General features: G+C 34.7%; 1 protein-coding gene across 5 annotated transcripts in view; it reads left to right on the forward strand.

Moving 5' to 3' along the window:
- The window catches only part of PIBF1 (progesterone immunomodulatory binding factor 1), a 200177-nt gene that overhangs the window by 85677 nt on the left and 88250 nt on the right, over positions 1–26250 (forward strand). The window lies entirely within an intron of this gene.

Raw genomic sequence — 26250 nt, forward strand, 5'->3', positions numbered from 1 at the left:
TTCTGTTCAATTTAAGTGATACTAGCTTATTTTTTCTAGTGAAGAATCAGTTTTGAAACGTGATACTGATACAGAGAACTTGATAGAGTATTTGTATCTTTTAATCAGCGTAACCTTTGCAGTTATGAGCTTCTGCTGCTCAAGAGCTGGGTCAGTACAGTTTGTGTGCCATCTGTCCCCTTGACATTAAGGAGATTCAGAATCGAATGTTCCATAATCAGCGACAGCACCCCTCACTCCTCCCCACCCCTTTTCATTTACATCACGTGTTATAACAGTACCCAGGCAGCACAGCCACAAGCTTGGTTTATGGGGGCCTCCAATTCTAACCAAACTCCAGACTTTGAGAGTCATTTTGGAGGAAGCCTCTGTGCGATGTTTTAACCTAATAAAATTGATGAGAGCAGAGGGGAAAGAAACCTATCATAAAGCAGGTAAATGTAGAGCTTCTTTTGTATCCCAGGTGTGGCTTCTTCAATGGACCAAACTGCAATGCAGTATTGATTTGACAGAGCCTCTGCTTCAACGATGTCTGTCTCACGATGGCTCCAAATGATTTCTGTACTGCAAAATAAAGCCGAACTCTGGAAACCAAAGCAAAACACCAACAACAAAATTCACAATGATACTGTATTAATATGGCAACTGTGGTTGCCATAATAAATTACCACAAACTTGGTGACTTAAAACAACAGAAATTTATTCTCTCATAGTCTGGAGGCCAGAAGTCTGCAACCAAGGTGTCTGTAGGGCCATGCTCCCTCCACAAGCTTTAGGGGCAATCTGTTCTTTGCTTCTTCCATCTTCTGGGGCTCCAGGCATTCCTTGCTTTCCTTGGCTTATGGCCACATCATCTCCAGTCTCTGGCCCTGTCTTCACATCACCTTCTCCCCTGTATGTGTTTTATAAGGATATATGTGATTGCATTCAGGACCCACCCAAATAACCCAGGACAGGCTCTTCTTCTCAAGATATTTAACTTAATCACATCTGCAAAAAAACTTTTTCCGTGTAAGGTAACATTTACAGGTCCTAGGGATTAGAACATGGACATACATTTTGGGGAGGGACCACCATTCAACCCACTCCATATGCCTTTTAAGTCATTTGAATTAGTATTTATTCAGATCCTCCAATCGGAATATGATTTTATTTTTAAGTTATCCAACCAGAACTTTTTAAGTTATCAGCGAATTTTAGGAGTTATTAAAATTCTATCAAGTTGGATTATCTTTTCAACCTACTAACGTGACATTTAGCAAATTACTTGCTCTTGAGCAAATGGCACCGTAAAGATTCTAGACTCTGTACCATATGATGTTGTGACATATTTATTATGAATTAAAAGACATCCTACATGACTTTTAGTAACATTTTTTAAGAACATCATGGCAATGACATTAAGGGTTAAAGAAACAGAGTTGGACGTTTTCAACAGAAAACAGTGTAAAAATCTAGCTTTAAGCTAAGCTATATTAACTTCGTTTAGACCGTATAATTGCTTTCTTCTATATAGCGATTGAATTTTGCTATACTCTATTTAAGATTCAATAAGTAAGATCTTGAATGCTTTAATAATATAATGACTTTCATGTTTTATTTTTGTTCTACTTATTTTTTTCAGTCAGCAAACTTTTAGCCCTTCCTGGTTTTAATAAATGTATGTGTAACCTGTTTATTTCTATGGCATATGCCAGATATGTGATCATTTAGTTTCTCCTTCTGTAGAAATCATTGTTACTAGATATGAAGAAATTCCAGAAATCATTGTTACCAGATGTGAGGATATTCTCAATTCCTTTTATCCATTAAAGTGTCTTACTTGTAAATGAAAGAAGAAAACGTAACTGATATATTACATAATTCTGTGCATCACAGAACTAAATGGTATTTATTATACAGTTTTAAGTTCTCAGTAAATGTTAACTATTATTATTTGTTCTCATCATCCAGTTAGTTGACTTTTAAAGTTCAGTTGTGTCTGTTATCTATTCAGTACGATAAAGATAAAGGGGTAGGAGCAGTCTCTGACACAATCTAGTAAAACTATTTCATGCAGATGGATAACTTGTTACAAGGCTCTCTGAAGAAGGGGATCCCTTTCCTCAACTTACTGTTTATTTTAATTATTAGTAATTTACTGTTGGGATTTCCCTTGCATTGTTGTGAGTTTTAAAATATATATCCATGTATTTTTTAAATGGATTTTTTTAGCTTAAAGGCAATGTGTTTTTATTTTACAAATGAAAAGTCTAATCTGTGTATTTGTTAAAAGCAGGAAATGAGTTAATGGGTCTTCAAACAGTGAAACTTAACTGACATCCACATATCTATTATTAGAATGCAGATGTTTTCTCCTAATTCACTGGGACCCCAAATATGAACTTCTATTAGCTAGAATATTCATAGATACTCCAAATGTAATGATACCTACCATTTCTAAAATTCTTTTTGTCCAAAATCACAGAGATGGAAAATGCCCAAAAGAATACATCTCCCAGCCTCCAGGCAAGGGTGCACCCAGATCATTCTAGTCAGATAGACTGTCCATATGTAAACCTGTAAAGGAGCTCATATACCTGTAAATGACAATGAAATGTTAGCTTTGAAATTGTTTTTTAAAGTAGTTTACAGGAAAATCAAGGTATGGTTAATAGCCTGTCATTTATGAGAATGGAATGTTCTGTATGTTGCTACCACAGGACATGTCTATTCTTACTCACTTCTCAACTTTTGCCGTTGGTTAAACTGTGCATTGATCCAGAAATAAGTCAACATGTTTAAATGGGAAATGTGTTATTAAATTCAATCATTTGTATATAGTAAACATTTTTTTTTTGGACCCCAAATAGCACTTGTAAAATATAAATCAGGTTGTTTAAAGTGCTGGTCTCTAATTTTTGAAAATTAAAACTATGAACTGAATGCTTCTAAAGGAAAACAATTTTTTAGCCAGTTTCCATGTTGCTAGCTACTGTACATTTATATGTGTTATCCAATGTAGTAAATAATGCCTCTTTCATTATAGAAACTACCCCTTGTCCACCACTATCAATAGCTCCCTTAGATATTAAGCATTACACTTATAAGAAATTGTAAGCTCTAACAACCTTTCTGCAAGCTTATGTACCAGTTCTCATCCCACAAATTTTAAGCACTACATTTACAAATTAAGGTATACCAAGACATAGCTAAAGTTTATGACTCCTTAAACCATACATATGTCTTTGATGATAGAGAGCACTAGAGAAATGTTGAACTAATGGCTCAAACTTTTTATAAGCTTTCAATAAAAAGTACAGCAATAGTAATTCTTGGGGTTCATTTGAATAGAACTATGAAAAAGGTATCTAACTTTTTGCTTTTTATGAATTTTATTTATAAAAATTATGATATAATTTTATAAACACTTCTAAGAATTTTTAGTTGCCAATACTATCTGATAGGTGTTACAAATTTATAGCTACATAATTGTACCTAAAGTAAAATTCCATACAGCTAAACTCATTTTCCTTGACCATTTTGTAATAGAACCTAATGGAAATTAATTGCCGTGACTGCCTCGTCCCTGTGAGAATTTGAGTATCCGTTGCACAATTCTATGAAATGTTCTCTGCCTCCCTCGTTTCTTTAATATGCGGATGAACTTAAGGCTTCCTTCCTGTCAATTCCAAATGTTTAACACTGCTTGCCTTAGTTCCTTTTATTTTAAATGGGAGCCAACATCATGAACTCCGTACTTTACAATGAACCTCAGAAAGCAAAAGAGAAACATATCTCTCCCCATAGTTTCAGAGGAGAATGTGGAGAAAAATACGTTGTGCTGTGCTCAGATTTCTCTTTGGTGGAGTGTGGACTATGGTAACAGTAATAGGGAGGTAAAATCTCTCTCTGAATTTTTCTTATGCTGGGCTAGAAAGTATTCAACTCAACATCCATTGAACCTTTGTGCATAACACTGTAGAAGAAAAAAAAGATCTTAAAACATGATTTTTGTTTCCAAAGAGCAGAAAGAATAAATGTATATACATATTTATATTTTAAAGCAAAATGTTCTCTATCTTAAGGAGTCGATACTGGTCTCTGAATGTCCCTATCTATTTTAAAGGAGAATCAGGAATGACCTATTAGCGGAGGTGGTATATGAAACAAGCATCTGAAGTATGAATTGTGATATGCAGATCTGAGAGAAGGGCATTCCCAAAACTTTATAAGCCTTCCTAAATGTAGGAGAAAAAAAAGTAAAGGATTGTCAGGAAACAACAGATAACTCAGTCAACTGATTTGGAGTGTACAGTTAGGTAGAGAATATAAATAATTTCATATTCTGGTAGGCCTGAAATGTCAGAATAAAGAGCTTATATTTCTTCAGTGAGCAATGAGGGGTGATGTGATGAAAGTCATTTTAGAGAATTAACTTGGCAGTAATATATCTATATAGACATTTTATATATATATTATATATACTTCTATATATATATTCAGAGTAATTCAAGATACCATGAATAGGAGCACCTGAAGCTCAGGTGACATGTAACGATGGCCTCAATTGGTGTGATGGCATAGGGAATAGATGGGAAAATTGGTTTTAGAAATACAGCTGGGGGATGGTGACTTGTGGAGATTTTTCTACCCTGCTCTCTACTCACCACCCTCCCTTTCCTAGAGAAAAGAAATTTCTAATATGTTTGGATCCTATTCCAAGACACTGTTTGGGCCATGTTTCTAGTTGGGTAGTCTCTAGCAAAAAGGTCAAAATCATGAGGACAGCTTGCTCTTCCGCTTCCTCTTTTCCTGTGACTAGAAAAACAGGGTTGGAGATCACTTGCAATTTTCAGTCTTTGGCAGTATATACACGCTGATGTATTTAGTCTTCAGAAGCTAGCCCGTGTTAAGATGGGACTGAGACTTAATGGCCTCTCTTAAACCTTAAACCTATCTCATTCTCTATCCACATCTACCAGAGACCTCTGAATTGGGGTTTTCACTATGAACCCAGCTAATAACATAGTCATAATTTTATTTCCCATTTGCTCCTGGACTCTTTGCACCTGTCTTTTTCAAGAACATCATGCTGAGGGTGCATTAATGCATTTAATGGAGCATTAAATATTTCTTGGATTTCCCCAAATATCCTCTAATAGTACCCAGTCCCACTATCTTCACAAACAAGTGGATGCTACGGTCTGCACACATTAGAGGCAATATAATTTATGTTTCAGATTACTGTTTCTGGACGTAGATTGCCTAGCTTATGATACTGGCTCTATTGTTACTTGGGTGCATGCTTTAGGAAAGATATTTAACCTCTGTGTCTCAGTTTCCTCATCTATAAAATGAAGACAGTAATAGTAACTTAACTCATAGAATTGTTGTGAAGACTAAATTAGTGTTTGGCATAGAGTTTGTCACATAATCAGCATTAAACAGTAGCTATCGTGGTTATTAAGGACTCAGTAACTGACTAGATTTGAAAGTATGTTTGGGGCAGTTATCAGTGATTCCTACAAAATTTTGGATAGTGGAGTTGACAATGATTTCATAATCAGAAATAAGGCTTCCTGAAAGCAGAGGTGATTCACGGATGAATGAAGGTTATGATATTGATTTAGGACTTGTACTTGAAGTTCTAACACACCACTGATGTAATAAAAATATGGTAAATAGATGGGACTAAGGAACTCAAGCCTGGGAGAAAGATCAGGCCTATAAGATAAAAATTTGGGACACGTCAACATTGCTGAAACTTGTAGTAAGAACTGTGAAGTTTGGGAAGAGATTTAATAAGTGCTAAATACTTTCTGTGGGTTAGATACTGTGCCAAATGCTTTGAGAGTTTTTTTCCTTCCTTGATTAATTTTTTTCTCAATTTCTTTTATTTCTCACAAATGCTAATTTTTTTAAGTGAGGAAATTAAGGCTGAAGGAGGTTGTTTTCTTAAAATGTCATAGCTGAAATCTACAAGCAAGCTATTAAACTAATGTAACTTTAGCAAGATTACAGAATACAGGGTCATCATGAAAAAAGTCAATTGTATTTCTGTATACTAGCAATAAGCAGTTGAAAATTTTGAAAATTAAAAGTTTTTTAATACTATTTGTAATAGCATCAAAAATACTAAGTATTTAAGGATAAAATTAACAAAATATGAAGCAAGTACACGACACTGAAAACTAGTAAATATTGCTGAGAAAAAGTAAGGTAGACCTAATAAGTAGAGAGACACATTCATAGATTGGAACACTGAATATTGCTAAAGTGTCAGTTGTCCCCAAAGTGATGAATAGATTCAGTGCAATCATGATGAAAAACTCAGCAGGTATTTTGTAGAAAATGAGAAACTAACCTAAAATTTATATGGAAATGTACAGGACCCAGAATATCCAAAATAATTTTTAAGAAAAAGATGAAAGTGCCAGGATAATTCAATAAGGAATTATATAGTCTTTTCAACAACATGCTAGAATGTTTTGATATCCATACGCAAAAAACTACACCTCAACCCTTACCTCAAACAAAATATAAAAATTAATTTATAATCATTCATAGGTCTAAATATAAGGACAAAAACTAGAAAAAAACCATAAGAGAAAAATCTTATTAACCTTGGGTTAATCAAAGTACATAAATAGGACATAAAGAGCGTGAAGCATGAAGAAAACACTTGTTAAATTGGACTTTACCAAAAAAGAAATTTTTGCTCTTCTGATAAAAAAAGGAAAAGGCAAGACACAGACTTGGGGAAAATATTTGCCAAAAATGTATCTAATAAAGGACTTGTATCCAGAATGCTTACAACTTAAGATAAACATTCCAATTTAAAAAAAAAAAAAGGGGGTCAAAGGTTTGAATAGACATTTCATGAAAGAAGAAATGCAAATAACCAATAAGCAAAAGAACAGATGCTCAACATCATCAGTCATCAGGAAAATGAAAACGAAAACCACAATTAGATACCACGACAACCAGAATTCTACAATCTAGAATGGCTAGATTTTAAAACGCTATTGCTACCAGATGTTGACAAGACTGTGGATTAACTGGAGTATCCATACATTGCTGGTACAAATGCAGAACGGTACAGTCACTTTGGAAAACAGTTTGGCAGTTTCTTATAAAGTTAAACATTAACTTACTATATGATTCAGCAGTCCTACTTCTGGTTATTTACCCAAGAGAAATAAAAACATGTGTCCACACAGGACCTGTCTGTAAATGTTTAAAGCAGCTTTATCATAATAGTCCAAAACTGAAAACAACCCAAATACTCATCAGATAGTGAATGAATGAACAAATTTTGGTATATTCATACTATGTAAAACTACTCAGCAAGAAAAAGAAACCAACTACTCAACATGCAACAACATGGGTGAATCTTTTAAAACGCATTATGTTGAATGAAAGAAGGCAGTTACAAAAGGCTACATACTGTTTGATTTCATTTTTGTGACACTCTAGAAAAGACAAAACTAATGACAGATGGTCAGTCACCAAGAGCCAGAGGTAGGTTAAAATATTGACTTCAAAGTAGCACAGAGAATTTGGGGGTTTGATGGAAATGTTCTGTATCATGATTGTGGCCATGGTTATATGACTATAAACATTTGTCAAAACTCATAGACTTATATACTCAAAATTGGTGAATTTTATGTATGTAAATTATATCCCAATAAAGCTGGGTTTCTCTGAGTGATTAAAAAAGGTATAGCCAATGGGTGGTTGTGCCAGTATTCAAATTTATTTCTCTACTTTATGGCCAGGGTGGGAGCGTCAGACAAAAAATAATTGAAAGTTGGGAAGCAGAAGAAACCTTTGCCGAATAGATAACTGATCTTAGTAAAGAGGGAGTCGTCAAAAGAGAGTGAAGAGGGCTCTGAATGTCTTAATAAAAGACAGCAATTTTTGGAACACCCAGTGCAGAGAATATAATAGTCTAATAGATATGAATAAGTTTATTCCAAGCAGCAGTAAGAGCTGGGTCATGGACTTGGTTAGCATGTTGTCAGTAATGTTCCAGAGCTTCCAATCAGAGGTTGACAATTCAAATCAGAGCCAAACCAAATCTAGCCTGCCATCTGTTTTAGCACAGCCTGCAAGCTAAAAATGGTTTTTATATTCTTTAATTATTAGAGAAAAATCAGAAGACTATGTCATGACATTTGAAAATTATGAAATTCACATGTTAGTGTCCATAAATAAAGTGTTATTGGAACACAGCCACACACATTTGCTTATGGATCGTCTTCGCCTCCTTTCATGCTACAACTGCACAAAGCCTAAAATTTTTGCTTCTGGACCTTTACAGAAGAAGTTTGCTGATTCCTCATCTAAAGCATTTATGCCAGCTTTTCAGGAGCTTCCACAAGTAGCAGTGGTCATTATCCACCTCCTTCTCTGCGGCCATTCCCAGGTCTGAGTAGGCGGGTCACCGTTTGTGGACTGCTTCCTGGATATCAGCATGCTTTTCCCAGTGCATCTCTGTAGCTGGGCAAATGAAAAATTATTTGACTTTGAAGACATAGTTCTGTGTCTTGGTAAGGATAAGATATTTACATCCTACTAACTGGAAAAAAAGTCAAGTTCTGTGCTTCCAAAATTTCTGTATTTCAAGTAATTAGAACATCTTACGGTTCATATGAAACTTGAAGAGACACGTAGGCCAGTTTGAAAAATGGAACTGCTTGGCCAGGAAAGCATGTAAGGTCACCTATCATTTTACCCATGACAGCCCTTTTTTTAAAATTTTTATAAAAAGTGTCTGGCAATCTTGAGTATTTAATTTCATTCAACAAGTACTTAGTGTTTGCTGTACCAGCACAGTTTTAAGCATTTTACTCATATTAGTTCATTTAATCCTCATAACATGATGATATTACTATAATTATTCACACTTTATAGCTATGGAAACTGAGACATAGGTAGTAAGGGGAAGGTGTGGACCCACACAGTCTGGCTTTAGAATCCTTGCTTGATTTAGTTATATGTAAATATTTAAAATTACATTATGTAAAAGAATGCTTCAGTCTCATTACATGAACCTTCAATATCACTTGAGGCACTTTTTTAATTAAAACAATTAAAATAGTTTTCCAAAACAAGTCCTCTTCACTGCTTTTTTTTTTATATTTACAGCAGGTCCTTATTAGTCATCAGTTTTATACAAGTCGGTGTATACATGTCAATCTCAATCTCCCAATTCATCCCACCACCACCCCACCGCTTTCCCCCCTTGGTGTCCATACGTTTGTTCTCTACATCTGTGTCTCTATTTCTGCCCTGCAAACTGGTTCATCTGTACCATTTTTCTAAGTTCCACATATATGCATTAATATACGATATTTGTTTTTCTCTTTCTGACTTACTTCTCTCTGTATGACAGTATATAGATCCATCCAGGTCTCTACAAATGACCCAATTTCATTCCTTTCTATGACTAATATTCCATTGTATACATGTACCACATCTTCTTTATCCATTCATCTGTCGATGGGCATTTAGGTTGCTTCCGTGACCTGGCTATTGTAAATTGTGCTGCAATGAACACTGAGGTGCATGTGTCTTTTTGAATTATGGTTTTCTCTGGGTATATGCCCAGTAGTGGGATTGCTGGGTCATATGGTAATTCTATTTTTAGTTTTTTAAGAAACCTCCGTACTGTTCTCCATAGTGGCTGTATCAATTTACATTCCCACCAACAGTGCAAGAGGGTTCCCTTTCCTCCACACCCTCTCCAGCATTTGTTGTTTGTAGATTTTCTGATGATGCCCATTCTCACTGGTGTGAGGTGATACCTCATTGTAGTTTTGATTTGCATTTCTCTAATAATTAGTGATGTTGAGCAGCTTTTCATATGCTTCTCGGCCATCTGTATGTCTTCTTTGGAGAAATGTCTGTTTAGGTCTTCTGCCCATTTTTTGATTAGGTTGTTTGTTTTTTTAATATTGAGCTGCATGAGCTGTTTCTATATTTTGGAGATTAATGCTTTGTCCGTTGCTTCGTTTGCAAATATTTTCTCCCATTCTGAGGGTTGTCTTTTCGTCTTGTTTGTAGTTTCCTTTGCTTTGCAAAATCTTTTAAGTTTCATTAGGCCCCATTTGTTTATTTTTGTTTTTATTTCCATTACTCTAGGAGGTGGATCAAAAAAAAATCTTGCTGTGATTTATGTCAGAGTGTTCTTCCTACGTTTTCCTCTAAGAGTTTTATAGTGTCCAGCCTTACATTTTGGTCTCTTATCCATTTTGACTTTATTTTTGTGTGTGGTGTTAGGGAGTGTTCTAATTCCATTCTTCTACATGTAGCTGTTCAGTTTTCCCAGCGCCACTTACTGAAGCAACTGTCTTTTCTCCATTGTATATCCTTGCCTCCTTTGTCATAGATTAGTTGACCATAGATGTGTGGGTTTATCTCTGGGCTTTCTATCCTGTTCCACTGATCTATGTTTCTGTTTTTGTGCCAGTACCATATTGTCTTGATTACTGTAGCTTTGTAGTATAGTCTGAAGTCAGGGAGTCTGATTCCTCCAGCTCGGATTTTTTCCCTCAAGACTGCTTTTGCTATTCGGGGTCTTTTGTGTCTCCATACAAATGTTAAGATTTTTTGTTCTAGTTCTGTAAAAAATGCCACTGGTAATTTGATAGGAATTGCATTGAATCTGTAGATTACTTTGAGTAGTATAGACATTTTCACAATGTTGATTCTTCCAATCCAAGAACATGGTATATCTCTCCATCTGTTTGTGTCATCTTTGATTTCTTTCATCAGTGTCTTATAGTTTTCTGAGTACAGGTCTTTTACCTCCTTAGGTAGGTTTATTCCTAGGTATTTTATTCTTCTTGTTGCAGTGGTGAATGGGATTGTTTCCTTAATTTCTCTTTCTGATCTTTCATTGTTAGTGTATAGGAATGCTAGAGATTTCTGTGCATTGATTTTGTATCCTGCAACTTTACCAAATTCATTGATTAGCTCTAGTTGTTTTCTGGTGGCATCTTTAGGATTCTCTATGTATAGTATCATGTCATCTGCAGTGACAGTTTTACCTTTTCTTTTCCAATTTGTATTCCTTTTATTTCTTTTTCTTCTCTGATTGCCATGGCTAGGACCTCCAAACTATGTTGAATAATAGTGGTGACAGTGGACATCCTTGTCTTGTTTCTGATCTTAGAGGAAATGGTTTCAGTTCTTCACCATTGAGAATGATGTTTGCTGTGGGTTTGTCATATATGGCCTTTATTATGTTGAGGTAGTTTCCCTCTATGCCCACTTTCTGGAGGGTTTTTATCATAAATGGTGTTGAATTTTGTCAAAAGCTTTTTCTGCATGTATTGAGATGATCATATGGTTTTTATTCTTCAATTTGTTAATATGGTATATCACATTGATTGATTTGCATATATTAAAGAATCCTTGCATCCCTGGGATAAATCCTGCTTGATCATGGTGTATGATCCTTTTAATGTGTGGCTGGATTCTGTTTGCTAGTATTTTGTTGAGGGTTTTTGCATCTGTATTCGTCAGTGATATTGGTCTGTAATTTTCTTTTTTTGTAGTATCTTTGTCTGGTTTTGGTATCAGGGTGATGGTGGCCTCATAGAATGAGTTTGGGAGTGTTCCTTCCTCTGCAATTTTTTGGAAGAGTTTGAGAAGGATGGGTGTTAGCTCTTCTCTAAATGTTTGATAGAATGCATCTGTGAAGCCATCTGGTCCTGGACTTTTGTTTGTTGGAAGACTTTTAATCACAGTTTCAATTTCTTGCAGTCCATTCTTGCACAGTCCATTTCTTGCAGGTTGTCCATTTTATTGGCATAGAGTTGCTTGTAGTAGTCTCTTATGATGCTTTGTATTCCTGCAGTGTCTGTGGTAACTCCTTTTTCATTTCTAATTTTATTGATTTGAGTACTCTCCCTCTTTTTCTTGATGAGACTGGCTAAAGATTTATCTATTTTGTTTATCTTCTCAAAGAACCAGCTTTTACTTTTATTGATCTTTGCTGTTGTTTTCTTTGTTTCTATTTCACTTATTTCTGCTCTGATCTTTAATATTTCTTTCCTTCTACTAACTTTGGGTTTTGTTTGTTCTTATTTCTCTAGTTTCTTTAGGTGTAAGGTTAGATGGTTTATTTGAGATTTTTCTTGTTTCTTGAGGTAGACTTGTATTGCTATAAACTTCCCTCTTAGAACTGCCTTTGCTGCGTAGGTATATGGGTCCATATATATTTATAATTGTTGGGTGCTCCTATGTTGGGTGCATATATATTTATAATTGTTATGTCTTCTCCTTGGATTGATCCCTTCATCATTATGTAGTGTCCTTCCTTGTCTCTTGTAACATTCTTTATTTTAAAGTCTACTTTATCTGATATGAGTATAACTACTCCAGCTTTCTTTTGATTTCCATTTGCATGGAATATCTTTTTCCATCCCCTCACTTTCAGTCTGTATGTGTTCCTAGTTCTGAAGTGGGTCTCCTGTAGACAGCATATATATGGGTCTTGTTTTTTTTTTTTTTTTAATTTTATTTATTTATTTATTTATTTATTTATTTATTTATTTATGGCTGTGTTGGGTCTTCATTTCTGTGCGAGGGCTTTCTCTAGTTGCAGCAAGCGTGGGCCACTCTTCATCGCTGTGCACGGGCCTCTCACTATCGCGGCCTCTCTTGTTGCAGAGAACAGGCTCCAGACGTGCAGGCTCAGTAATTGTGGCTCACGGGCCCAGTTGCTCCACGGCATGTGGGATCCTCCCAGACCAGGGCTCGAACCCGTGTCCCCTGCATTGGCAGGCAGACTCTCAACCACTACGCCACCAGGAAAGCCCATGGGTCTTGTTTTTGAATCCATTCAACAAGCCTGTGTCTTTTGGTTGGAGCATTTAATCCATTCACATTTAAGGTAATTATTGATATGTATGTTCCTGTTACCATTTTCTTAATTGTTATGGGTTTATTTTTGTAGGTCCTTTTCTTCTCTTGTGTTTCCCACTTAGAGAAGTTCCTTTAGCATTTGTTGTAGAACTGGTTTGGTGGTGCTGAATTCTCTTGGCTTTTGCTTTTCTGTAAAGCTTTTGATTTCTCCATCAAGTCTGAGAACCCGGCCGGGTAGAGTAATCTTGGTTGTAGGTTCTTCCCTTTCATCACTTTAAATATATCATTGCCACTCCCTTCTGGCTTGTAGAGTTTCTGCTGAGAAATCAGCTGTTAACCTTATGGGAGTTCCCTTGCATGTTATTTGTCATTTTTCCCTTGTTGCTTTCAATAATTTTTCTTTGGCTTCAATTTTTGCCAATTTGATTACTATGTGTCTCGGCGTGTTTCTCCTTGGGTTTATCCTGCCTGGGACTCTCTGCGCTTCCTGGACTTGGGTGGCTATTTCCTTTCCCACATTAGGGAAGTTTTCATCTGTCATCTCTTTAAATATTTTCTCAGGTCCTTTCTCTCTCTCTTCTCCTTCTGGGACCCCTATAATGTGAATGTTGTTGCGTTTAATGTTGTCCCAGAGGTCTCTAAGGCTGTCTTCATTTATTTTCATTCTTTTTTCTTTATTCTGTTCTGTGGCAGTGAATTCCACCGTTCTGTCTTCCAGGTCACTTATCCATTCTTTTGCCTCAGTTATTCTGCTATTGACTCCTTCTAGTGTATTTTTCATTTCAGTTACTGTATTGTTTATCTGTGTTTGCTTGTTCTTTAATTCTTCTAGATTTTTTTCTTTAATTCTTCTAGGTCTTTGTTAAACATTTCTTGCATTTTCTCAATCTTTGCCTCCATTCTTTTTCCGAGGTCCTGTATCATCTTCACTATCATTATTCTGAATTCCTTTTCTGGAAGGTTGCCTATCTCCACTTCATTTAGTTGTTTTTCTGGGGTTTTGTCTTGTTCCTTCATCTGGTATGAAGTCCTCTGCCTTTTCATTTTATCTTATCTTTCTGTGAATGTGGTTTTCCTTCCACAGGCTGCAGAATTGTAGTCCTTCTTGCCTCTGCTGTCTGCCCTCTTTCTGGAGACAAAATCAATGACATCATCTGCCTTCCAGTGGAAAGAGTACTTCATGATGTACCAGTGTTGGCCTGTCTGATATGATAGGTCATACAATAGGGGGAAGGAAGTTCACTGCTTTTTATATTTTTTCACTGTTGGAATCCCTAGATGGTACTGTTGTCAGATTTTCATCTTTTGCCACAGTATCCATTCAAAAAAAATTTTTTTCCATTTGTTCTTTTGGTGTGTTTGTGATCCTCACAGTGTGATTGATTATGTTTCTTTTTTAAGATAATCTTTAACACCTGTTTTTGGTGTAGTTGTGAGGCTGCATCCCAGAAATAATTATTATATGTGTTAAGTATCTTAGCTTCCATATTTATTGATTCCTTTAAGAGAACAATATTAGCATCAAAATTTGCATTGATTATGGTCTTCGCAAGGCAATGTGTCCTCCCTACACAGTGTCTTATATTTCAAAATAAAGTTATTGAGAGAATACTCAATGGGAAGGATTTTATAAAAACTCAAAGAAAAAGTGACACCTTTTTGCCTTCTGAATGATTTGAGGGAAAGGCCTTATCTTATATTGACACCCGTACTGTAGGTATTGGTGGGGCACAGAGCCAACTTTGTCCAAAGCAACAGGAATAACTTTTCTCTCTAGATTTCTTTCTAGGACATCTATAACACCTTCAATGACCTGAACTTCCTTAAACCCCACACCTAAACCCAGGTTTACTCTCCCCATGGGGAGTCATTGTGTGTTTGATTCTTTTCGTGGACAGCCCTGGCCTGTTTCATCTTCTTTTTTCACCTTTCAGTCATGCCCTTTGCCTCTGCTGTCTTCCTTCTTTAGTTGTGTCTGTCCACACTTACCTGCCAACAGGGTATTGCTGGAGTTTGTGTATGTCTTTTTGGTACATACTTTATTTTTATTTAAAAATTTTTTTCTCTCTTGGGTACAGGTTGTTACAGGATAAGAGCCCAGAAATTTGAGGCAGGCCTGGGTGCAAATTCCAGCTTTGTTACTTACTTGGGCGAGTTACTAACTTTTCTAAGTCTCAGTTTCTTTATCTCTGAAAAGAGAATAATCTGAAACTCTGTGTTAGAATTTTAGAGATGATTAAGTGAAAAGCATATATATACATGAATAGCAAATATAAACATAAGGCACTAAAACGTTGGGCTCCTTTCCTTTGTATTGGTTTGTACACATGCTGACAGGAGTCGTGCCAGTTCAAGTTTCCTCGTAGTAAAATCCTATAGAGTTCATTTCTGACTTTTGATCACAAACCTCTCTCTCACTTGCTATTCTAACCGAGACCCAAAGCCTCCTACTGCTTTGGGTCTCGGTTAGAATAGCAAGTGAGAGAAAAGGAAGAGGCGGCGGGCCATAATGAAAGTGCCAACTTTCCCCCAGCCTAGGGAGGAGGAGCACGAGAAGCAACAAACAGTTACTGGGATGGAAAGGTATATATAGGAAAAGTATAGGGAGAGAGGTGAGGCTCCAGAAAATATTTAAGGAGAGAAAGCATTTCTTCAAAGTACTAATGTGAGATTTTTAAATGTTTAATTATTTTCATTCAATTAATACTTATTATCTTTGATTATATTAGATACTTTATTATTTCATTTTTATCCTGATGCATTTGTAGCCATAAATAGACAGTTAAACAAATACCTAGGTATGCAGACATTTTTCTGAAATTTTATAAGCTTTCTCATTTGACAAACGGGTGTAGAAAATAAAAAGTATGATAATAACATGATATGTTAACTGTGCTGACATAATATTGTCTTATCTATCTAGTTGTTTGAAAATCCCAAGAAAGTATCATATAGAAAAACTAATAAGCAGCTATTTAGTCCATTAAGTCTAATGAGAGAAATTTAGAGACGAGGAAGTAGACCTAACAGAGTGACTTAGTTCTTCTCATTATTATGTTATGTTTTTCTTCTTCATTTCTGTCTTACATGCCTTCATGAGAGACATTCATGCTAGTGAGTTGCACTTATATTTTTTAAATTGTGTGTACATTTTGCAACAACTTTAACTCCTTACAGAATTTAGATATATCACGCTATTGTGTCACACTAACTTTGCTCCTTGTTTGTATGTCTGTTTTTTAAATGTTTTTTGAATGTTGTCACATCTCCATCCTACCACCTTAGCCATTAGGTAAACTACATTTTTAGAAACTTTAATCTTTCTTGTAGCTCATTCACACCTATCCTATCATTTTGGTTTCTTTTTCCTTCATTCCCTGTGATTTGTTTTTACCTTACACTGACACCCAAACCTGGAAATAATCATCTTAATTCACTGGTTTTGTCACACTTCAGAAAAGACTGTCCCTCATCAGATTAGTTTATGATACTTTAGTGTTTTCTACCCTGGCTTGAACCTACTTAGTAATTTCAGTTTTATAACACCCAAAATGGTTAATATGACTCTGTTTATTCATTCAGTAAAGAGTCATTAAGAGCTTCTTATATACCAGGTGATACACTAGATCCTAAGACTCCAGAGATACATTAAAGAAGATTCTTGCACTTGAATAACTTTTAATTGTACAAGGCACTGTTGTGAGCATTTCACTTATATTTGCTCATTTAGTCAACTAGAACTCAATATTCCCAAGTCTATCCTCAGAGATTTTGATGCAGGAGGTCTAAGGTGGAACCGCGGCATCTAGAATTCTTACAAGTACCACAAGTGGTTCTGAGGTCATCCCTGATTGGGCAGATGGAATCAAGCTAAGGAGTCATCCTCACCCTTAGAAAATAGAAAAGTCTTCCTAGTGATCCAGTTCTCCTATCAAACTATATGATTTTGAAGACCCAGGACTCTGGTTTCTAGATCCCTATTCAGGAATTTTCTGAGAGTTCACATGGGATTCTTTAGTCTATTTTCAAAACACATTTATATAAGTTAAGGTTTGTAGTTTTTGCCTGTTAATAGGAAGTTAGTCTAAATAAATGACCTTTATATTCCTTTTTGCCTTATACAGTACTTTGTGTGTTAGCTGTAGTAAGTTGATAACCTTTCTTTGCACTATATCTTCTGGAAAAATAGGACAAAACCATGATTAGCTTACATTCTGCTACTGTTCATACTTGACACTATTCTTCATAAAAGCATCCCCCCAAAGTGTATTTTCGTATGACTTTTTTTTAAGACTTCATGTTTTTTAGAGCAGTTTTGGGCTCACAACAAAGTTGAGAGGAAAGTACATACAGCAAACTTAATGACTTTTTTTAGATTCAGCTTTATAATATTCTGATCTTTTTCTTTAATGTAGCCTAACGCTCTAGGGTCTGTATTGAAAGCAACATGAAATAGTTTTGAGTACTCTGATGCACTGATATAATAAATACTCTTGGTTCAGAGGATGATTCAAGTTGAATTTTAAGTGTTGTCATGTTGCCACCAAAGAGAAAACAGCTCCCCATTCAAACACTGTTATAAAATATTTTACTCTAATTTTATCTCATGCATGCTTTGATTTATTTTAAGGCTACATTCCTTTCATTATATTTGTTTCACTTAAGTACTTACTTTTATCTTTACATACCTGGTATTAATTTTTTGCCTTTATAGACAGCCAAATATTACTACATATTGTTTATTAATGACATTACATATTTTATTTGATCATGATATGATAGATGCATTGAATTACTCTAAATGCATGCTTGAAATTCTTATAAATCCATGGTACAGTTGTTAAACATACTCAGCGTTTTTAACTCAGCAAAAAAAAGATCTCTCACATTCATTTAAGAATTAGTTTGTAAGCCAAAAATGACAGATGTAGTATTACAGCTGAGAAGTGGACTCGTTGAAGAAGTCATCTAAATGGCAGAAACATTTGGGCAGATACCCAAACGCCTTTTAAATTCCTTCCTCATGTCCTGTAGTAATCATTGTTGCAACATTGATGGTTGTTTTCTAAGTTTTTTCTGCCTCCTTTTTCAGTTTTGAAAATTTCACACTTGAAATGGAAAGACCAGAGTTACTAGAATTCTGTTTCTCTATAATGTTATACATATATCTTTAAACTGCAGTCATTGCTCTTCTAATTTTCACTGAAAATAGTTTGGATTCAGTATCTAAGTATATATTTTAAAATTTTGTGATATCGAGATGACAAAAAAAATAAAAACAGTTGGTAGAACACTAGATAGCAATAATGTATAAAAGTAAAATCTTTAAAATAACACTTTCCATTTCAATGTCAATGAAAAGAAAGCAATTTCAGATATATTCTCTAATATATATTAATTGTTCTAAACATGTTTTCTACCTTCAAAGCTTTCACATGGGCAACGTGGTCCTATCAGTAAATTTCTCTCATTACATACAGCAATTCTCGATTAGAAAACAAACACTTCCCACTGGGAGGCCATATTAACAGGATAGTAAATTGGTATGTAATCCGAATAATAGGAGATTCTGACCTACTCCCCCTTCTAACTGATATATAAATTCATATAATTGAAGAATATAACTATATATTTAAATATTAAAGATATAATGATATGAAAAGTTATTTTTAAAGAAATACCTGTAGAAATTTTCACAAATCCTCCTTTCAAAATTCAATTGTAAGTTCTGGTATTAATTTATATAAATATAAATGTGTATATAAATGTGCATTAATTTGAAATATGTAAAACTACATAAAATTGTGTTTTTTTAATTTGGGATTTTGTTTTGTTTGCTTTTTTAAAGTAACGGATTAGAAATTGTAGATTAGGTCTGGTAGAGCAGGAGTACTTATTTCTGGCTTCAGAGATCTTTCAGGTGTTTTCAGGATATTAAAAAACTTAACCAACCAAAGATTTAACTTTACTGGACAGTGATGATGTAGTGATAAGTACTTCATCCCTTACTTGGCTAATAAATACTTTTATTTTGAGAAGTAAAATATATGTCAGCCAAAATTATTTAAATGGAAGGTGCTTAAGTTTACATTTTTTAATTGCCCATATCAAAAATTTTTGAGTTGCCTTTAGCAAAATTACTTTTAAGTCAAACCACATAATGTAAAAAGAGCAACTTTATTTCCACCCTCCCATCTCCCAGATACCTTTACCTACAGTAATATCATTTCTCCCAAATGTACACTTTTCTTTTTAGATATCTGTAAATGTCCTTATGTGATTTTAGATATATCCGTGATACATGTCTAAATATGTACATAAGTAATGAGTCAAGTTTATATTTTTTTAAAGAAACACATCAGGATATATGGATCCAAACAATAATATCCTCCACAAAGTAGGCACATTTGGGCCTCATATACTTTTCCCAACTATCCTGGCATTGCTCAGTATGGTTACTTTTTATAGCACAGTCCTTGGAGCAGCCTTTAATTGTAAGAGCCTTCTTCCTTCAAAGATGTATTTTGTTTCTGGAAATTCATACTTTGCTCATAGTAAAGAATAAACTGGGTACGACTATATGGTATGAACAATGAAGTAAGAAATTGGGGAGAGGCTAAATGTCTGACAATAGAGGAATAATAAAGAATGGAAAATTATGTGGCCAACAAAAATAATATTTATAAAAGGGGTTTAATAGCACAGGAAGATTTTTAAGTTATATCGGGGGGTAAAGGATAGCGAATTCTATATGAAGATATGATTTACATATATAATGTGCATAGCAAACATGTTTATATATGATAATATCAAATATTGGAGAGGAAGTAGAGAAACCATATTTCATACACTTCTGGTACCATTTTTAATTGATATTGCCACTTGGGAGGGAAATTGGGCAGTATCTCGTAAAATTTAAAATCTTTTGATTCAGCAATTCTACTTCATGATGATCTTTCTTAGAGAAACATTCGCTCGTGAATTGGAGGCATTACTTAGGGTGGCCTTTGAAGCACTGTGTATAATTAAAAATTGGAAACAATCTAAATGTTCATCAGTTTAGGATAAAATAAATGAATTTTAGAATTAAATGATTATGTCCACATTGTGATCTACTGTGTAGCAAATGGAAAGAATGAAGTAGAGACATGGATGGATCCCAAAACATATTCTTAGGTGAAAAAAATTTACAGAGTGTATGTGACATGAGCCACTTTTTAAAAAACGAAAAAGGAGACTGATATATCCTTCTGTGTATAATACACATGTATTGTTTAAAAAAAAAGAAAAGAAAAACCACAATGAGGATGCACAGAAAAGTGATAAATAGGAGATCTTTAATCTTTACTTGTAATATTTGAAGTTTTTTCCCTAAGAATGGATGTGATAAATTACAGAATTAAAAATAAAAACTTGAAAATATTTACTTGTGCAGAGAAGAAGGAGATATATAAAAATATAAACAGCAATTATCATTATGAGCTTACAGTTGACATTTTCTTCTATTTTCTGTATTTTCTAAAATTCTATAATAAATGTATTATTTGTATAATCAAGATAAAAATTTTAAAGACATTTTCAAAAAGACACACTATAAATGATGAAAGAACATTTCTTATGTGGCTTATGAATTACTTCAGAATAAAAATGAATTCAAAGCATTTCTTAAACAGTGATCGAATTGTTTGTTCAAATAAGTGTCTATTTCCCAGTCCTGTGAAATAGTAGCATTCATCCTGATGTCACCAATGCATTTGTTAAAAATTCAGTCCTCTTCGTTCTAGTTACAATTCATATAGATTAGACTCTGTAGTAAATCCATTAGTATAGTTTGGGTAGGTAATTTTAACTGCTGGTTTAAGATACCAAGTTTCAAATCAGTTTGAAGGACTCCTATTGCCTTCATATGTTTAACATTATATCTCTTTAAAATGAAAAAGTCTTTATTATATAAATCTTATATAATACATATAATCTTTACATGGCCAGTAAGTATTTTTTTATTAATCACTTATTTTAGTTCTAAAATATAGGTTTTATTAAATCCTTTGCTCAAATATCACCTTTTAACAGAGAAATGCCTTCCCTGCCCAACCTCTTTAAACTAACACCACCGCTAATATCTCTATTATTCTCTCTACCCTCACTCTACTTTATTATTATTATTAGAATTTATTAGCTTATCACCTTACGTTTGTTTGCCTTTGCATCATTACAATGTGAGTTCCTTAAAGAGTAGTGATGCTATTTGTGGTTCTCTGGTATCTAATAGTACCTGGCACATTTAGGTGCACAAAAAATATTTTTAAATGAATTAGATGTTGAGGAATGAAATATTCTGGTTGGGACTCCCCTGGTGTTCCAGTGGTTAAGACTCCACGCTTCCATTGCAGGGGGTACGGGTTCGATCCCTGTTGGGGGAACTAAGATCCCTCACGCCGTGCAGCATGGCCACAAAAAAAAAAAAAAAGAAAAGAAACAAGAAAAAAAAAGAAAGAAAGAAATATTCTGGTTAATGGAAAGTTAGTCCTATATAAAACAGCAGATATGAAAGAGGAAATAAAAAGTGTACTTTTGTAAAAAGTATTAAGTGTCTTGTACTTCATACTCGTTATGCTTTAAATATGTAGTTGATAGAATACCAGTTAATGTAAGATTAGATATAGATCTATAAATATAGATATACAGATAGATACTATTGAGAGCAAAACAAATCTTTAGGGATAATTGAAAAATCAGTGGCTTAGTATCTTTAACCTAAGATGATTAGCTTTTCCTCAGTTCATAGAAGCAGAAAATCCAAACAAACAGGTTTTTGTGTCTTGTTTTTGTTCTTTCCCCCTCAGTTCTTAATTGGCATAAGTGGATCTTAGGGTTTGGTTAACTATCACTCTGACTCATCCAGAAGCATTTTCAGCATGTGGTACAGGGCTAGTAATACATGCAGAACAGGTTCAGAAACACAACCGAAATTCTCTGTAAATAGAATGGAAATGAGTTTTATCCCCTGAAAATTAGAAATAGCAGGGACAAAGAGTAGTTAAGGTGTGGATTAGTTGAAATGAATAATTCAAAGGGAATTGAACATCAACTCAATGAAGCCTTATTAAAAGAATAAGGAGAAAGAGGAGCCCGAAACACCAAAATAAAATGGGATTGGTGTCCCACTCATGTAAGCAAGATTGATTCTCAGTTGCTTAGAGATGGCAGCTTCTGCCCTTGTCAACTCCAGTTTCCCACAGCGAAATCCCTGTCTGGAGTCTCAGGCCCATCTCTGTTTCAAAGCAATTTTTTTTTTTTTTTAATACATGTAGAAAGTTTATCGACAGCGTATGCCCCATTTGCTTGTGGAATTTAGAATTAAATTATCCTCCCCAACACAAAGGATTTAGTGGTCCAGCCATGACTACCTGCTCCCATGTATTCTTTTAAACCCCACAAGTATTTTCTCTGTATTGACCCAGAGTCCCTTTCAAACTTTCTACCCAGAGTCCCTTTCAAAACTTAATCTAACTGATGCCTAACTACTAAAATCCTTCCCTGAACCCTTGCCTGTAACTGGAAATCCTGTTAACTTTGCTTAACTTCTTTTTACCAATCTTCCTTGTGCAGGTGTTATTTCCTGTGCTCTTTTTCTATCCATAGTTGTCCTGAACATAGACAAATGCCTTGCCTCAGCTGCTTCACTGCCTTACTTCTAAACTGGACCAGCTCTCAGAATTTCTTAATGGAAGGACCACTTACTGGTCCTGGTGATTATAGGAACCTCACCACTTAATATAATATTTTGGGGTATTTTGCCTTAGAAAGTCTATCTAGGAAATGAGATTAGATAATTCGGTTCAGAATAAATATCCAGTTTTATTTTTTATTTTTTATTTTTTTAAATTTTATTTATTTATTTTGGCCATGCCATGCGGCATGCAGGATGCAGGATCTTAGTTCCCTGACCAGGTATCGAACCCGTGCCCCCTACAGCGGAAGCGTGGAGTCTTAACCACTGGACTGCCAGGGAAGTCCCATATCCAGTTTTAATATTGGGGAAGCCATGAACATTTTGTGGATAAAATTCAAAGATCAGTTGTTGTTTCTCATTGAAATAAAAACTAAAATGAATAATTATAGGAGTTTTTGACTTTCTTACCAGTGATAATCTTGTTGCTAGAGATGGGAATAAACATGCATTGCTTGGCTTAATACATCAGAGTGTAATGAGCAAACTTTTCACCATCGTATATATGTAAAGACTGCTGATGTAAATAGTGTTATGAAAACCTGTTGTTATTTAGTGTTTTATCTGGTGCTTTTGTTCAAGTGAGCTCTCCCATTTCTGAGAACAGAATTCCGTGTTGATGTCTCTCCTGTAGTTACTTCTCAGCACTGCAGAATATAACGTGCAGCTTGGAGTTTAATTCACCATAGCTGAGAGCATTTCTTATGGGTTAACGTCTCTGTTGTTTCCTGTCTAATTGCCGATTTTCACCTTTTAACAGGTAAAATTCTCCTTGTTTGTCCAGCCCAAAGTACGTTGCAGTGAATATTCCTTAAGAGCAAAAACAGTTCATTCTAGGTCCTTATATTACTATTTTTAAAGTAGTATGTGATTTATGAGAAAGTCGTATGAAAACTAAAAACCCAGCTAGCGTAAAGACTCAGCTAGTCAAATTGGGGGCCTGGGCTAACAATAGTTGGAGATTCTGATTATACTTTAACCGTGTAAGAAATGTGACCTCTTAAGGTTACTATGCTGAGTTAGGATGTCAAACATAAACTTGTTAACATATGAATAACATTGACTTAGTTCAAATAAGATGTTCACATTAAGAGGATAAAATGAGAAGTCTGAGTCAACAAAGTAAAATGTGACAGGTTATATTAGCAAAACAAGTAGGAGGAAGTTACCTGAGATGGTCAGCCTGTAACCCTTGTCGTCTGTTCCTCACTCTGGAACTGCTTTTGCAGCTCTGATGTTTCCTCAGCATTTTCACAGTTCAACTTAAATTAAAAGAGTAACTATTATTACGAAGTCAGAATGATTTGAGGCAGATTTTCTTTTACTGTGTAAACAACATGAGAATAGATGAGTCGTTTAGAATTATCATTTGAGGGGGGTGGTGGTGGTGGGATGAATTGGGAGATTGGGATTGACATATATACACTGATATGTATAAAATAGATAACTAATAACCTGCTGTATAAAAAATATATAAAATAAGTATATCTGGTTAAAAAAAAAGAATTATCATTTGGTTCATAGAAGTGTCATTTTATTAAACTTAGTATCCTCAAATTTCTAGGAGATAACTACTTAACTGTTCAGTATAGGGGAAGAATAATAGTGCTAAAAGTAACTTTCAAGGGCCATATAATGAATAAGAAGAGCAGGTGAAATCTAAAAGCTAAGTCTTTCATTTCCTGTTTGGAGTTAGCATTGACCTCAGAACTAACCACAATGTCCTGAATCCAGAAAAAGGCAAACTTTGCAGTTTAATTTTTTCGAGACAAATTCTTTTAAAGGTAAATATCACATTCCAAATGACTTATCAAGAATTTATTTCAGTAATGAAGTCTAGTGTGTCTCACAGTTTAACATACAAATAGGTATGGATTTCACATATGTTTTATGCATTTATATTTATAAGACAGTTTACCCCAGGGAGTACAGGGCATTTTCATGTCAGTAAATTGTTGAATTAATAAATTTTTGAGTAAAATAATTTTTTACTACTTCACATCCATGATGATGGCTATCATCAAAGAGACAATGGTAAGTTTTGATAAGGATGTGGAGAACTTGCCACCCTCGTAATTGCTGGTGAGAATGTGCAACCACATTGAAAAGCAGTTGGCAGTTCCTCAAAAAGTTAAAACTGGAGTGACCATATGACCTAGCTGTTCTTTTATATATACATAAAATTAATGCCTGGACTTTCCAGAAAGTTAAAGACACAAGCTGACAGTCACCTTAAAGCCTTGGTATGAATTAAATAATGTGTAGCAATATGCTTGAATGGAACTTCCACCAATCTGATTGTGAGATGCTTTTACTAAAGATAAGAGTGCCAAGAGTGAAGTAGCCTGTAGCAAGTATCTAATGCCTGTTTTCTCTGGTTATACTTTGAATGTTATTGTCACTTACAAGAGTGAAATGACCTTTAAAACACATTTGAAAGTTTATCTGAACTCAGAAATGTCAGTGAAGAATACTATGTAATAGTGGAAAGATCATTCCTGTAGACTCAAACATAGCTGAATTTGAGACCCCACCTGAAATTTACGATCACCTTCTTCCTGTTTAAAGAAATTAATCAATCTCTGAACCTCTGGTTCTTCATCTGCAAAATACCTACTAGAGGTGTGGTAAGGATTAAATGAGGTACTGTGAATAAAACAGACTGTGCTCTCTGCTTCCCGCCCTGCACATACTCTTGTTTCTACTTCCTAGAGCACTTTCCACCCTGTACCTCCTCCTGCTGCGCACACACAAACACATACCTGCACAAACTGAGTTAAGTCTTCTTCCTGTAGGTTCCCTTCGAACCTAGGGATTACCTTATTGAAGCATTTACCATATTCTATTGAATTTTCATATATATTTGCCTCTCTTCCCCAGAAAACTAAGTTCTTTTTTTTTTTTTTTTTTTGCCACACCACGCAGCTTGTGGGATCTCAGTTCCCCAACCAGGGTCTCAGTTCCCAGAACAGGGACTGAACCCTGGGCCACAGCAGTGAAAGTGCCAATCCTAACCACTAGACCACCAGGGAACTCCCGAAAACTAAGTTCTTTAAGGGGGAAGAAAAAAAAGAAAACATATTTTGTCTTCCATTGTATACAGATTTACCTGGCATGGTGTCTAGCTCAATAAATATTTGAAAAAATGAATTTTAGGAACATCTAGCATTATACTGGGTTCATAATAGCTCCCTGAAAAGGTGTAATATGTCTTTGTTTGCTTTCTGTTAGAACACAGCCAACTTGAAGCATTTTCAAATCTATAATATGAAGTGATTTATATGTTAAATGGAAATGTTTTCATTACTAGCTATACCTATGCAATGAAGAGAATGTTTCTTATCTGTGTTGTAATAGACTGCTTATCGTTTTATATTTACCTTTGTAATTTGTACATTGTATTTTCTTGTAATATTCAGATATATATATTTACTAACTTAATGTATTTTACAAATATCTCAAGAAGATGCAGGTTAATGTGCATATTTCATGCCATTCTTCTCCATCTGATATTATTTAGACTTAGATGAAATAGCAAGTTTGGAAACAATGCTATAGGTTTACGAAGGCCTATGAAATATATGGAAATTAAGTCATTTTAAGCAATATAACTGAAACTTGTTCTTACCATTTTTTATTTTAAATGTCTTACAAAATAA

Source organism: Balaenoptera ricei, chromosome 18 (assembly GCF_028023285.1).
Source record: "Balaenoptera ricei isolate mBalRic1 chromosome 18, mBalRic1.hap2, whole genome shotgun sequence".
Classification (NCBI taxonomy): Eukaryota; Metazoa; Chordata; class Mammalia; order Artiodactyla; family Balaenopteridae; genus Balaenoptera; species Balaenoptera ricei.